The sequence below is a fragment of the Rousettus aegyptiacus genome, unplaced genomic scaffold (genome assembly GCF_014176215.1).
Source record: "Rousettus aegyptiacus isolate mRouAeg1 unplaced genomic scaffold, mRouAeg1.p scaffold_m13_p_2, whole genome shotgun sequence".
NCBI classification, from domain to species: domain Eukaryota; kingdom Metazoa; phylum Chordata; class Mammalia; order Chiroptera; family Pteropodidae; genus Rousettus; species Rousettus aegyptiacus.
This window is the reverse complement of record NW_023416295.1, coordinates 17,672,921-17,685,985: the sequence shown is the minus strand read 5'-3', so window position 1 is coordinate 17,685,985 and position 13,065 is coordinate 17,672,921. Positions and strand designations below refer to the sequence as shown.

The 13,065-nt window shown below is 35.4% G+C and overlaps 1 protein-coding gene and 1 non-coding gene across 5 annotated transcripts in view; both read left to right on the top strand.

The window, feature by feature from the left end:
- The window catches only part of SPAG16 (sperm associated antigen 16), a 695,163-nt gene that overhangs the window by 534,470 nt on the left and 147,628 nt on the right, over window positions 1-13,065 (top strand). The window lies entirely within an intron of this gene.
- LOC118614494 lies at window positions 6,839-6,961 on the top strand. Its single transcript, XR_004956084.1, has one exon. It is a non-coding gene; the product is annotated as a small nucleolar RNA SNORA72 (small nucleolar RNA).

Sequence of the window (13,065 nt, the reverse complement as noted above, 5' to 3'; positions counted from 1 at the left end):
CGTGGCATATTTTGGAGTGGCATATTCTGCTCTCCTTCAGCTGAAAGGTGGTTGCTACAGCACTAGGCTTGTTCAAGTTAAAAAGAAGAGGGCCAAGGGGAGGCATGAGCAGCTTCTTACCCTTCGATAAAGAAAGCAAAAATTCTCCCAGAGAAACCCTAACAGACTTTTGTTTATAGCTCATTGATTTGAACCTTATTCCACAGCAAGAAAGGAAGGCAGAGAAAACAGTTGAGGGGATAGGTCAGCCCTTCACTCTTTCCTTATTTGTGTTCAGAAGCCATCCTGGCCGTTCCTCTCCCCTCCATCCATGCAGTGAGAGCTTACAGCGTCATCTCTCAATGCAGAGGAATGGAGCCTTCTTGTCATTTCCCCAAATGTACCTTTATGAAGCCCAAAGGTTTCATTGATCCTCTTTGGATAGAATCCCTGTCTGAAATTATAAGGGAATGAACCCAATTGGCTGAGGTGAATTTAAGCTGTATGAGTACACCTCTTAGAACATTTGAGGGTTTCAACAGAAAAGCTGCCATATTATCTCAATAGATTTTAGGTCTATTCCCATTCTAAGTGTGGTGTTATTATGCAGTTATTTGTAGTACAAATTCTTAAATGCTTACTTTCAATTTCTTAATTCATCATGGACCAGTAACAACAACAACAAAAAAAAAAATGGATGTATCAGCATCAGTTTTGGAACCCCATGTCCATAAAATAAATATGCTTGTACAGCAGTCCTCCTTTATCTGTAGGGGATACGTTCCAAGCCCCCCAGTGGATGCCTGAGACCACAGATAGTAATGCACTCTATATATACTGTGTTTTTATTCTATACATACATACCTCTGATAAAGTTTAATTTATAAATTAGGCACAGTAGGAGATAAACAACAACAATAAAACAGAGCAATTAGAACAACATACTGTAATAAGGATTGAGTGAGTGCGGCACTTTAAGAAAAATAAGGGTTACGTGAGCAGGAACACTGCCATTGCCCGCGGTATTGCAACAGTCCATCTGATAACTGAGCTCGTCACTAAGGGACCGACGGGCGAGCAATGCGTCAGTCACGAATACACTGGACACAGGGGTGGTTCACGTCCTGGGCAGGACAGAGCTGGATGGCATGAGATTTCCTCTCACTACTCAAAACAGTGTACGACTTAAAACTTATGATCGTTTCTGGAATTTTCCATTTACTATTTTCAGATAGCGGTGGACCACAGGTAACTGAAACCACGAAAAGTGAAATAGCAGATAAGGGGAGACTGCTGTATTCTATGTTGTTCTCCACTTTACATTCCCTATGATAAATATCTCGGTTTCGTTCACATAGATGATAAAACGCACGATTCCTGGTAAACCATTTAAATAAAATGTGATTATAATTATCTGATATTAAAAGCCATGAAGGTTTGTCACATAAATATAAAGTTAGTGGAAAACTTTTCAAGCTTTATTGATAATGGTACAACCACTCATCCCAACGTATTCTCTTTATAACTGCTAACCTTTATTACTTTGCTGTTAAATAGAATTGTGATAGCTTAGAGTTTGGACTCATTTCTTTTGCTTTACATAGCAGGAAAAATGCAAGCATTTCTTTTCACCCCCACAATATTCTCTGGAAGAACTACAGTATAAGACCAGCTATTGGTTAAATAGTACTCACATGTTTCTTAAGGGTGAATTTGCAACCAGTTTCAGAGCCTAAAACAAAAGGGCATAATTTGACAAAAAATCTCATTACCCAATAGCACACAGATATCTATCTGCCAGCAGTTTTGGTTTCTTTTAAAGGGCAGCACATGGCTGACTGATCTAATACTAGGATTTACATGTGTAATTATTGCCATATATTCAAAAATCACTTTTATCACTGAAAACCTAGAGCTTTCAAATTTTTGCATTTTAGTCATTGAGTTCTTAGGGAGATAGGCTTCTGTAAAAAGAATTTTAATTCCAATAAAGCTTTTATTAAACTCTACATAACTTAATGGTGAAATAGATATAAAGAAATCTAGTTTTTATTTTTTATTTAGAATATTTCTAAAAATGCAAAAAAATAGCAGCTGCTTATTGACATAAAAAATTAGCATGCGTACTGATTGACAGTTAAGATAGATTTTCACACACACACAAAAAAATTAACTTATGCAGAGGCTGAAAGAGGCTTCAAAAAGCGCTCGTTTTAGAGAGAGCACTGCTTTATAAGTACATTTCACTGTAATCCAGCATGTACAGACAGTTCAAGGAAGTAACCTTCTGAGCTTGTGTCTGCCTCTCTCATAAGGTTATATGCATAAAATGAGGCACTTTATGTAAATTAGTTAGTACAATACCTGCCACATAATATGCACCTGAAAACTTATGGTTATTGTAGAGAAGCTATTTCTTAGTTACTGGCTGGAAACACTTCGTGTTTGGAAATGGGATTACTAATTTGGAGCAAAAGAAAAAAAGAACAGAACATACTAGCATAAACAGATATACCTGGATTAAAGGTCCTTGAATTAATTTCTATCTAATGAGAGGAGTTTACAGAATTATGATATTACATATAGAGACAGAACTAAAGAAATTACTTAGAGATAGTTCCTTAAACATCAAACATATATAAAAAGCGCATATGTTATTTTATTCTAAGGAGCAGAGAGCTGTACAAAACTGGAATGGTTTGAGACGTTTTCACAGAGCAGGCAAACTCACAGGATGAAAGGAGGCAGAATTAGTGAAGATCTGACCAAATGTGCCTATGTAATCCAGGACTAAGAGGCAAAAGGCTAAATGGGACAGACGTGGAGTTATGTGGAAATCAGAGAGCAGAAGAATCTGACCATTATATTTAGAGTAGTCCTACATCACACACAATACAATGACCCCCTTGTTCCTGAATTCTGTTTATTCCTTCATATCGACTTCCACAAACTGTAATTAACCTTTTTTCTATTTACTTAGTTTACAATATCTCTCCCCCTCTATAGTGTACGTTCTATTAAGAGAAAGTCCTTGTCTTTCTTCTTCAGCACTCATTTAGACATGCCTAGCACTGTACTAGAAATGAAATAAAAGTCGATGTTTAAAAAATAAAAATTAATACATTAACGAAGATGAGCTGAAAATTGAAAGATTAATTCTTTCGGCAAACTTTATTGTGTCAGTTGTGGAGTAACACTGTCAGGTATTAATTAAAGAATTATAGTTTATGACCATGCCACCCTGAACAAGCCCGATCCCATCTGATCTCAGAAGCTAAGCAGGGTCAAGCCTAGTTAGTACTTGGATGGGAGACCACCTAGGAGTACCAGCTGCTGTAGGTGTACACAAAATGCAGTTTGTTTCAAAGGAAGAGTGAATAGAGTGTTTCAAAGTTTACTCTTTCAGGAACCATTATGGTAGGACACTATATAGGCATAGCATAGTTATGCCTTAAATCTATGTGCATTCATCAATATACTCCCCTCCCATCACACAGAGTCCTGTTATATTTATGTTTTAATTCATGAGAATATTCTCTTGTTTTAAATGCCTCTTAATTATCCCTTGACCTTGACCAAGCTGCTTGGCAAGTGAGAGGCATTACACTGTAAATAATCTATCAGTATTTTATTCTGGTATGTTAGTTTTTTTGTTTTATTTTTTCAATCGCTCCAAAATGGCAAAGTAAAATCTTGGCAACCCAATTTTAAGATTACCTTTTATTGTTCAGATATGACCAGTATGCCTTCCCTAGCTGTGAGGGAGACTGGGAAAGAGACTCTTTCATCCTCTTTAAGAGAAGGAAGCACAGAAGAAGAGGGTTGGGGATTATTGTGTAAATAACAATGTCTGCCATAATATGTAGTAGAAACAACCTCAGGTTAACAAAAATCTGCCTAACCAAATCTTAGCTTTCTAGTTCTTTGTGATTACTCTCGTGACTCCATATCATTAGCCTCCCCATTTTCCTGTTGGACAGAGGGAAAAAGTGGGAAGAGAAAATAAAATGAGGAGAATAATATGGTTTCCAAACTTTTATGCAAAGTCACACTTGGAGCTATTTCCTCTATCCCCAATTCCTCTCGTTTATTATCAAAGTGCATTTTTCTCTATTTAAGAGATTTTCAGATTGAGAGAGACCTCCAGGATACATGACTTTGAAAGCAGAGGCTCTACTCCAACAACTATATCTGGAACCATGAGAAGTCCAAGTTATGAAGAACTAGGGAGGTCAGAGTGTCTGTCCTACAACCTCTGCACAGATTGAGCTCTTCTGTGTACTTCTCCCCGAGTATCCACCTCTCACATGGCTCCATCTCTGACTTGACCATGTAAGATTGGTTCACTAAAGCTAGAGAATAAAAGTAGACACTTGAAATTCGAGAGACACTGCCAATAAAGCATTACTTAGACATGCCATTAAGAATATTTGAAAGTATAATGAGGATCTATAAAGGAAACTTATTTTTGTCCCATGCAGTCTTTTGAAGAGTTGTGTATTTAGTCATTCGACGCATGTTTATAAAGCATGCATTGTGTGCCAAGCACTACATGACAAAGTATATGTCCCCTGTACTTAGGTTTCTAAAAATTAAATCTAGGTTCAGTTATTTTGATTATCTGTGATTTTTTAAATCACAAATTAAAACTATTGAAATTCCATGTTTTTCAATGAAGGGGCTCCTTAAACTAAATATATGGAATTATTTTCTTTATATTATAAAAAGTAAACATTCTTTGATATCTAATTTGCATAGAATATATCCTCATATTCACAAAAAATGCCACCTCTTTGCAAATGTAATTGCTCAGTCTTCAGAGGCAAGATACCTTTCCTTCTAAGCTTCCCCTTAGCCTTGTGTTTACCTGCTATGGTTGTGAATACTAATTTTAGGAGTACTGAACTCCCATTAGTCAACATTGTCCAAACGTTAATGCAGTTAATCCCATACTTCTTAAATAGCACATCTATCTTTGCAATTTGAGTTTTACTCATATCATAGTCATCAAGTAATTTCATGATAATTGCTCACTGATTCAAATGTGGTATTCCTCATCTTTCTGTGTGCCTCATTTATAACAGGTTGTGAAAGTCTGAGTATTATGTAGGAGAAAATGAGTAGTATTTTATACTTAGCAATATCCCTTAATCAGAAAAGAACTCAATTTTTTACCTGAAAATTATGGGTTGTTCTTTTTTAGTCATAAATTTTCATTTTTAGAACTAATAAGTCAATTCATATAATTACCTTCTATTGCTTAGATTTGTGCAGTACTTCTTACAGTGATTCTGTCGACTCCTCTAATCTTTTGGCTGGTGAATGACAAACTCACAGCTATTTTGCTTGTTCGATTAATATCAGAAAACAGAATTTGCATCTGGCCACCAGGACTTTACTCATCAAATCAGCAAATGGAACTAATGTGGAATAATAACAAGAGAACTGGCTTTTGAGAACAAAAGACTAAAAGGGATTTTTATAAAACATGCAGTTCACATTAAAAAAAAATCACAAAAGCCATTGAACACTGAATTCATCTTATTTTTCATGTCAGCTAAGGTTATTATTGTCTCTTCTAGGACATTCATGATTTTCACGCTACAAGTAATGTTGCCGAGAATTTTTTGATAACTATTTTCAATGCTAGTCATGTAAACAGTGTTCTTTGTCTTTAGATAAAATTCTATATTCTACCTGACTGTTTTGCACATTTTTAAAAAGTGGGCTTGAACTGAAGAATTTTTTAAGACTAAAGTAAAATATAATCCTAAGAGACTCACAAAACCAGCAAATATTAAATATAATTTTTCTGTATTAAATTCATAAACACCTCTTTTACATTTTTCTCCATGATATTTTGATAGAGTGATTGAAAATACTCCAGGGAAGAGAGAGGATTTTAAGAGGTTCTTTTAAAAAATCAACTTAATTATACAGTTAACTCTTTTACATGTAAATTAATTTACGTGACTAAAGTAGACTTGTCTGCTTCTCTTTTAATTAAAAACTGAGCTAACATAGTTTATCTTTTGAATTATCACAACTACCAACAATCTTCTTTAAAATAGCTAATGCCACTTAGAATTTTCACAAATTTGTATTTTATAGTTGGAAATAATAGAATGATTACGGATCTTAATGGAGTGAACCAATCTTCAAAATGATCATCACAGCCTGTAATTATCTTCCATTTCCCTGTTTTACTTTTTTTTTTTTATACTTTGATTCATGCATATAGATACATGTTGTCAGATACTAATCATTCTCTAATTGCACTCATATTACTATGTCACTGGACTTTTCTCCAGGCTTTTCCTCTATGTTTACCTCAATGCAGATACTCTCTGGTATTCCTCTTGAATTGAATGGTATATAACAAGGATTAAAAGGGAATATGAGTGGGACCTTTGCAGACTTCCTCTCTTCCTCACTTGCCAGTTTCTACTATTTGCTTTGGAATGGACCTAGGAGAGATCATTTGAAAATTTAGAGCAGAGTGCTTCTTTTCCCTCATATATGCCTGAAAATTTCAAAATATAATATATACTCTTGCACAGAGTTGGTATCTCAAATTATTTCATTAAAATAAATGGCCACAAAGGATGTTATCTACAGCATTTTGTGTATTGTGTAAGTGCTAGAAATATATTTTCCAAATGCTTATAGCTGCAGATTTAAATTATTCAGTTCATGTTAAATGATAAAAAGCCATTCCTTATTATCAAACCAATCGGCCAAATCAGGCTTACTTCATTATCAATTCAAATAAAAATATCAATATACATTCTCAAGATGGCCATCTTTTCGAATTCTAAATAAGAAGATAAAAAGGTAAAATGGTCGAAAATATTCTTGCTTTTGATATATTCTGATTTTGTAATATTTGGGCAAGTTAAACATTCAGTCTATTAAGACCATGCATATGTCCCCAGACCCAGCTCTTCCCCTAGGCCTGGTTTTATAAATGCTGGTGACAAACATCTTAAGTGGGAATTGGTCTGACTCTAGGTGACTTTGATCAACCTCAAAAAATGACAGCACAGCTAGTATAATAAGTTGAAAATAACCACTGCTGATTTCAGGATTACCAGTTGTCATTCAATTAATTGTAAAATTATTATTTTATTTTCTAGAAAAACAAAAATTATTTTAAAAAAAAAACAATAAAGCAGTTAGAAAGAGAGATAAAGGATAGATAGATAAGAAAGAGATTATCTAACAGAAGCATGAGAACTTGCCCTGAGATTTTGGTTCGGTGGGAAAAAGCCGTAGCCACCTCTTACAACCCATGCTACAGCTGCTTTTCCTTCCCCTGTAAGACTCTTCCTTTAGGAGCCATGTATTTTGTAATTGCCCCTTGGTTTGGCATAGCTGACTTGGTTATACCAAGGGTAGTAATATACTTCTCTTTAACAAAGTAGGAAAAAGATGAGAAAAAGTTGGAAAGGAAAAACCAGGGTACTGTGTACCAAAAGGATGTGAACTAATTTTAAGACAGAGTTAATGTATAAGTTGAGATTCTAGCAAATGATTATCATATAGCTATGAGGTTATGTTCCCATAAGACATTCTTTGTAACTGCCAAGGGAACCTCTGCACCAATGTGAAGGTCATCGACACCATCTCAATGAAGATATAATTGGCATAAAACATTGCACAAGTTTAAGGGATTTAAGTCCTTTTAATGTGCAAATTCTTGAGCTTCAGTTCCAATCATTTCTTACTCAAGCAGTCTGAGTGAATCCTTGGACTTGACTTCGGGGAAACCGAACTAAGGTAAAAGAATGAATCGGTGAGGAAGAAAATAAATACTACTCTAAGAGAAACCAAGTGAAGCATTTATAACAGAGGTCGAAACTCTGTGAAGGTGTGGAAGCCTATACTTTCTTTCTAAGCAGAAATTTATGAAAATTTGGGCAAAAAAAAAAAAATAGAGGGTACTGAAAAATCCAATCAATCTTACCTTCCCAGTGATGGTGTGCATTTGATGATAAATTCACAGAATATTATAGAAGATACAAATGATTAGTGTAGAACAAAGTAGTCACTTCTTCCCTTATGTTCTACTTTCTTTAATGTTTCTTTTATTCCTGATGCTTTAAGACAATAAAATCTGTGTGAAATAATTAATGAATAATGTAACTTTATAATCTGGTAAAGTACTCTATTTTCTATTGCGTAAGGAGAAATGGAGACTTGTTTCTTCCATTAAAGATGATTTTGCCTCCCCAGGGGCAAAAATCAAGGAGAAAATAGCATTTCGTTTGCACAGTTTAGTTAGCTCCATTCAGCTATTTTTTAGTGGCTTTTGTATAATCCTTTATGTCTTTTTTTTTTTTTTACTTTCCTAAAATGACAGTTTTAACATTTTATGCCATTCAGGGTGGTTTTGTTTTCCTTAGATGTTTTTCATGTAATATTTCTGTGGGTAACAAGGACCCATGGCTAAGCAAAATACTCCATTTGCTAAATCGTACCTGTGTAAAATTGTTGCTCCGTTGCTAAAACGCATTTTTTAAAATAAGTAATGAAACTACAAAACATTTCTGTCTTATATCAGATTCCTCTAGAAGAACTGGCCGCTTTGAGACAAGGATTTTTGTGCAAGGGAGTGCCATTAGGAGAAACTTATAATGGAATGCGAGAAGAGGATAGGGATGTGGCAGAAGCCACTCAAGTTCTAGCATCAACCTGACCCATGGGGAAATCTGGGACATAATTAACACCTCAGAGTTGTCCCACTCTGAGGCAAAAACCCCAAGCTTTGTGTCCCTGTATCAGTTAGTTAGTGGCCGCAGAGGGCCATCTGAAGGGTAGTGAGTGAGGCATAATTTTACAGACATTTTCAGGCAATATGACATTTAGCAAAAAAAAAAAGGAAAATTACCCCTATGAACGCTTAGCAGCCAACACTCTTCGCAGCTGGGGGATGGATGTTGCACTGGCTAGAAAGAGAAACTGGCCGATGTCCCAACAGCCTCTACTACAGCTGCTAAGCCCGTCAAATATATCTGTGTAATTAAAATGTTAGAGCTTTCATTAAAATTCATTAACATTCAATCCAAAGTGAGATCTTTCATGTGGAGGGGGTGCAAGGGAGGGGTGTCATTTGGTTCATTTGGTAGAACTCAGCGTGATGACTGCCAAGGTTTCAGGCAGAGCGGTCCAGTTAAAAAATAAAGTTCCCTGGCGCTGATACAGTGTATGATTTATTTGCTCTGTGACCTTGGGTACTTGCTTAGCTTTTTGAATCCAGTTCATCATTTCTGTAACTGCAGTCACAATACCTATCTGTGGGTTACTGTAAGAATGTGTGTAAGGCTGCTAATGAGAGAGAAATCCTCCCTAAATGGTGACTCCATTTATATATATATATAATATATATATTTTATTGTTTTCCATTTCATGACCTCAGGCACCTCCTCTGAAACCCAAAAATACACCAAGTAAGAAAGTGAAAGTGTTGCCAGGTCAGTACAAACGTCATCTCACTGGAAAAACACACTCAACACTCACTGGATATCATTTCCATGTAAAAAAAAATCGGAACATTTACTTTTATATTTTTATTTTAAATAATAAAATTTCAGACACTGCTGAGGTCAATAAAGTAATGCATCATCCAGATGCACCGCCACATCAGCAAAATTAGTTGGCCTTCTATAGAGATTTCTAAAGGAAGTCACTATATAATGCTCACATATTATAGTCAGCAAATGGTAAACACAATATGGGCTGGCAAAACATTTAAGGTGGTCACTGACACATTCTAAAGCAGTGTGTTGCTATATCACAGGCACGATTGGGGCTTTTGCTTTATCTACTGGTCACCACTAGATGGTGATATATGAAATGTTCACTTCAGACTTGTTTGAAGATAAAAGTAATGCCTTGGTTCTCCAAAATCAGCTGCAAGCAAATTCATCTTCCTGGATCATAATCATTGCAAAGTATATACACTACTACACATACATTTACTCATATGTTACTAGTGCATTTACTAGGTCCCCTCCATCTCTCTCATTCAGAAATACTATATTCATACTTTACAAACTATTATAGTAAGCTTTGGATATTGGTGTCTGAAACTTACAGGTACATTCGAAGCAGAACAATGACATAGAAAAAAGATATCAATAATAAACATACATATTTTCAACTTGACATTTAATGGCCCCAGAGCAATAATTCTTCAAATTTGTGTATATTTTACTAGTACAAGATACATCTATGCACACTATCACTTTAGATATTTATAACACATTATAGGGTTTGCTGGTCAAATACATATTCTCAATTTATATGTGAAGAAAGACCCAGAATGTTTTTAACTTTTTCAAATTCACAGAGTTAGTGAATAGCAATAATGGATTTCAGATCTATATTATAGGTCTACATGGCTGTGTGCTTATCATATTACTAGATTTTAAGGAGGAAGATTTTGTTTTAATAACCCTGAAAGCCCTTCTTCGGAATCCATTTGGTAAAGGGATAAAATTCTACAAATTCACTACAAAATTCATAATCATATATTTTAGTCAAAGCATATTTATTTACACAGTATCTCCATTCTAATAGACAGTGGGGAATCAGTGAGAATAAAACATCCATGCCCTGCCCCTTAGAAAGCATAGAGTCTAATGTAGCAGGCAGACACAATGCAAGTAGATACAAAAATAATTATATCAAATTCTGAATGTTGTAAAATAAAAGAACAGAAGAGAAGAGAATAACTGGCAGAACCTACAGGGTTGATCTCTTTGAAGAAATAACATTCAAGGTATGACCTAAAATATGAAGAAGAGTCAGCCAGGTACAGGCAACAGTTGCTGGCACAATGAATGACTTGTAGGAAGGTCCTGAGGACAATACTTAATAATTTGCAAGTTTTAAGAAGAGTCAGAAATGAAGTGTGGAACAGAGTGACCCGTGATAGATGCTAACTTAGGGAGAAAAAGATATAAGTGTAGACAGGTGCCACATCAAAGAGTTTAAATTTTATTCCAAGTTCAAATGAAGGCTTGATGAATTGCCAGCAGGGGAATGTTATGATCTAATTTACATTTTAAAAAAGATTTTTCTATCAACTGGGTAGGAAAATAACTTGACTACAAAGGGGACAGTGGAGGTGGAGAGAAGTGAATGCTAGATGTTTAATGAAAGTTTGGAGGTAAAACTGACAGAATGCAGTGACTGATTGTGGGGTGAGAGAGAGGAAAATGACTTGAACTTGAGGTTTCGGACTTGTCCCAGTCACTAAATGGTGTGCTGTGTCATCATTGAGGTGGAGAACGTTAGGGAAATGCAGAAGACAGATTCGGTTGAGAAAATAGTTCGTGTTTATACTTGATAAGTCTGAGATTCTTATGAGAACCAAATGATGATTTAAGTAGGAAAGTTGCTAATAATGTAGAGTAGATTCTGAAGGGGAGATTCAAGCTGCAGTTATGAACTTTAAGTCACAAACATTAAGAGTTCATCTAAAGTCAGGTAAGTAAATAGTATCTTCTGAGATAGCAGAGAGAGATCGAGAGAGATGAACAGAAATGTTCAGGACTGAGCCCAAAGAACAACAGTACCTAGAGGTCTTTCTACTAGGCCATCCTGCTTTCTTATGAAAATTTTCAAAGTGTAAAATGTTACCGGGGCCAGAATCACTCCTGTTTAACAATTATGATACTATTAGGGTCTGAAGAAAAAATTTGCACTATTTTCCTGATTTTAACTCCATATTGCATGTCATAACTCAGTATTATGTGCCCAGGGGAAATGGAGCTGTAGGGTAGAGAGAAGAAATTGGATAAGAAGATACGGAAATTAGCATGTCCCTGCAGACTTCCCCCTTTGTCCTTCGAATTCCTCTACCCTTTTCTCCTGGTGAGACCTTGGCATTTTACACTTTTCAGCATGAGGAGGTAAATATGAAAGAATTTGGCATCTCAGTGTCATTTCTCTTCCGCATTTGGATGAGCTTTGTGATGGTTTAGATACCACTTAAGTAGTATAAAAGGGACAAGATAGTGGACACAGTCCATTCCTAGGCATCTATCTAATAGTTAACGAAATACAGACTAGAGACAAATATCATTGCCTAATTCAGAAGGGAGAGTAGTAAAATATCACCTACCCCCACGATATTCTAATTTCAACTGAAGGGACACTGCAAACCAAGACAAATGCAGGAGATGCTTGGAACTTGTATAGAAAAACTTTGGAAAATAAAATAAAAAGACAAAATCAATTTATAATGCCTATTTCATTATTAGGGGTTGAATAAAAACAAGATGCAACATGTTCAAACAAGGTAAATTCCTTAATTTAATTGAATTTAATATTCAAGTATCAAAACCAGAACACTAATTTAAGCTTCAGCTAAAACTAACGTGAGAGCCGAAGGGTAGTATAATGCAGTGAATCATATAGCACAACGTTATCCATCAAAACCACAGAGCCTACAATTTTCTTTCTTTATATTAGATTGAAAAATGACTTCAGGTATATGCTTATATGGGTAAGTGATGAGAAATTCAAGTTGAGGGAAAACTACTTGATACTAGCTTTATGTGATACTGTATAACTCTAACAGCTACAATTAATAATAGTTAAAGGCTTAAATGGCCCTGGGATGTATAGTTAATAGAAGACAGGTATACCTGTCAATATGAGGCTTTGAAACTACTCAGATAAAGTTAAGGCAATTAACCCGATGACATTCCATGGAATTTCTGAGCATAAACAAGTGTTATAAAAATAATATAGGTCAGAAATTCACTTACAGTATTACTTATAGTTCTGATACACATTTCAATTAATCATTATTCATTCATAACTTAGAAATCAACAAATAAATCTGAACATGCAATTCATACAGACAAAATACATGGGAAAAATCTCTTCTAAAGTCCCTTCATCTGGGGTGGGGGAAATTGCAACAACAGAGGAGGACTGCACCAGTGACTGCCTGCCTTTGTGTCTGCCCCTCTGTGATCAAAAGCAGCAGTCAGTTATCTGAATGTAGATTCTCAATATTTACCTGCTCTGACTCTTGCAAGCTGTGTGCCGGCTGCTCCAGGAACACATGCA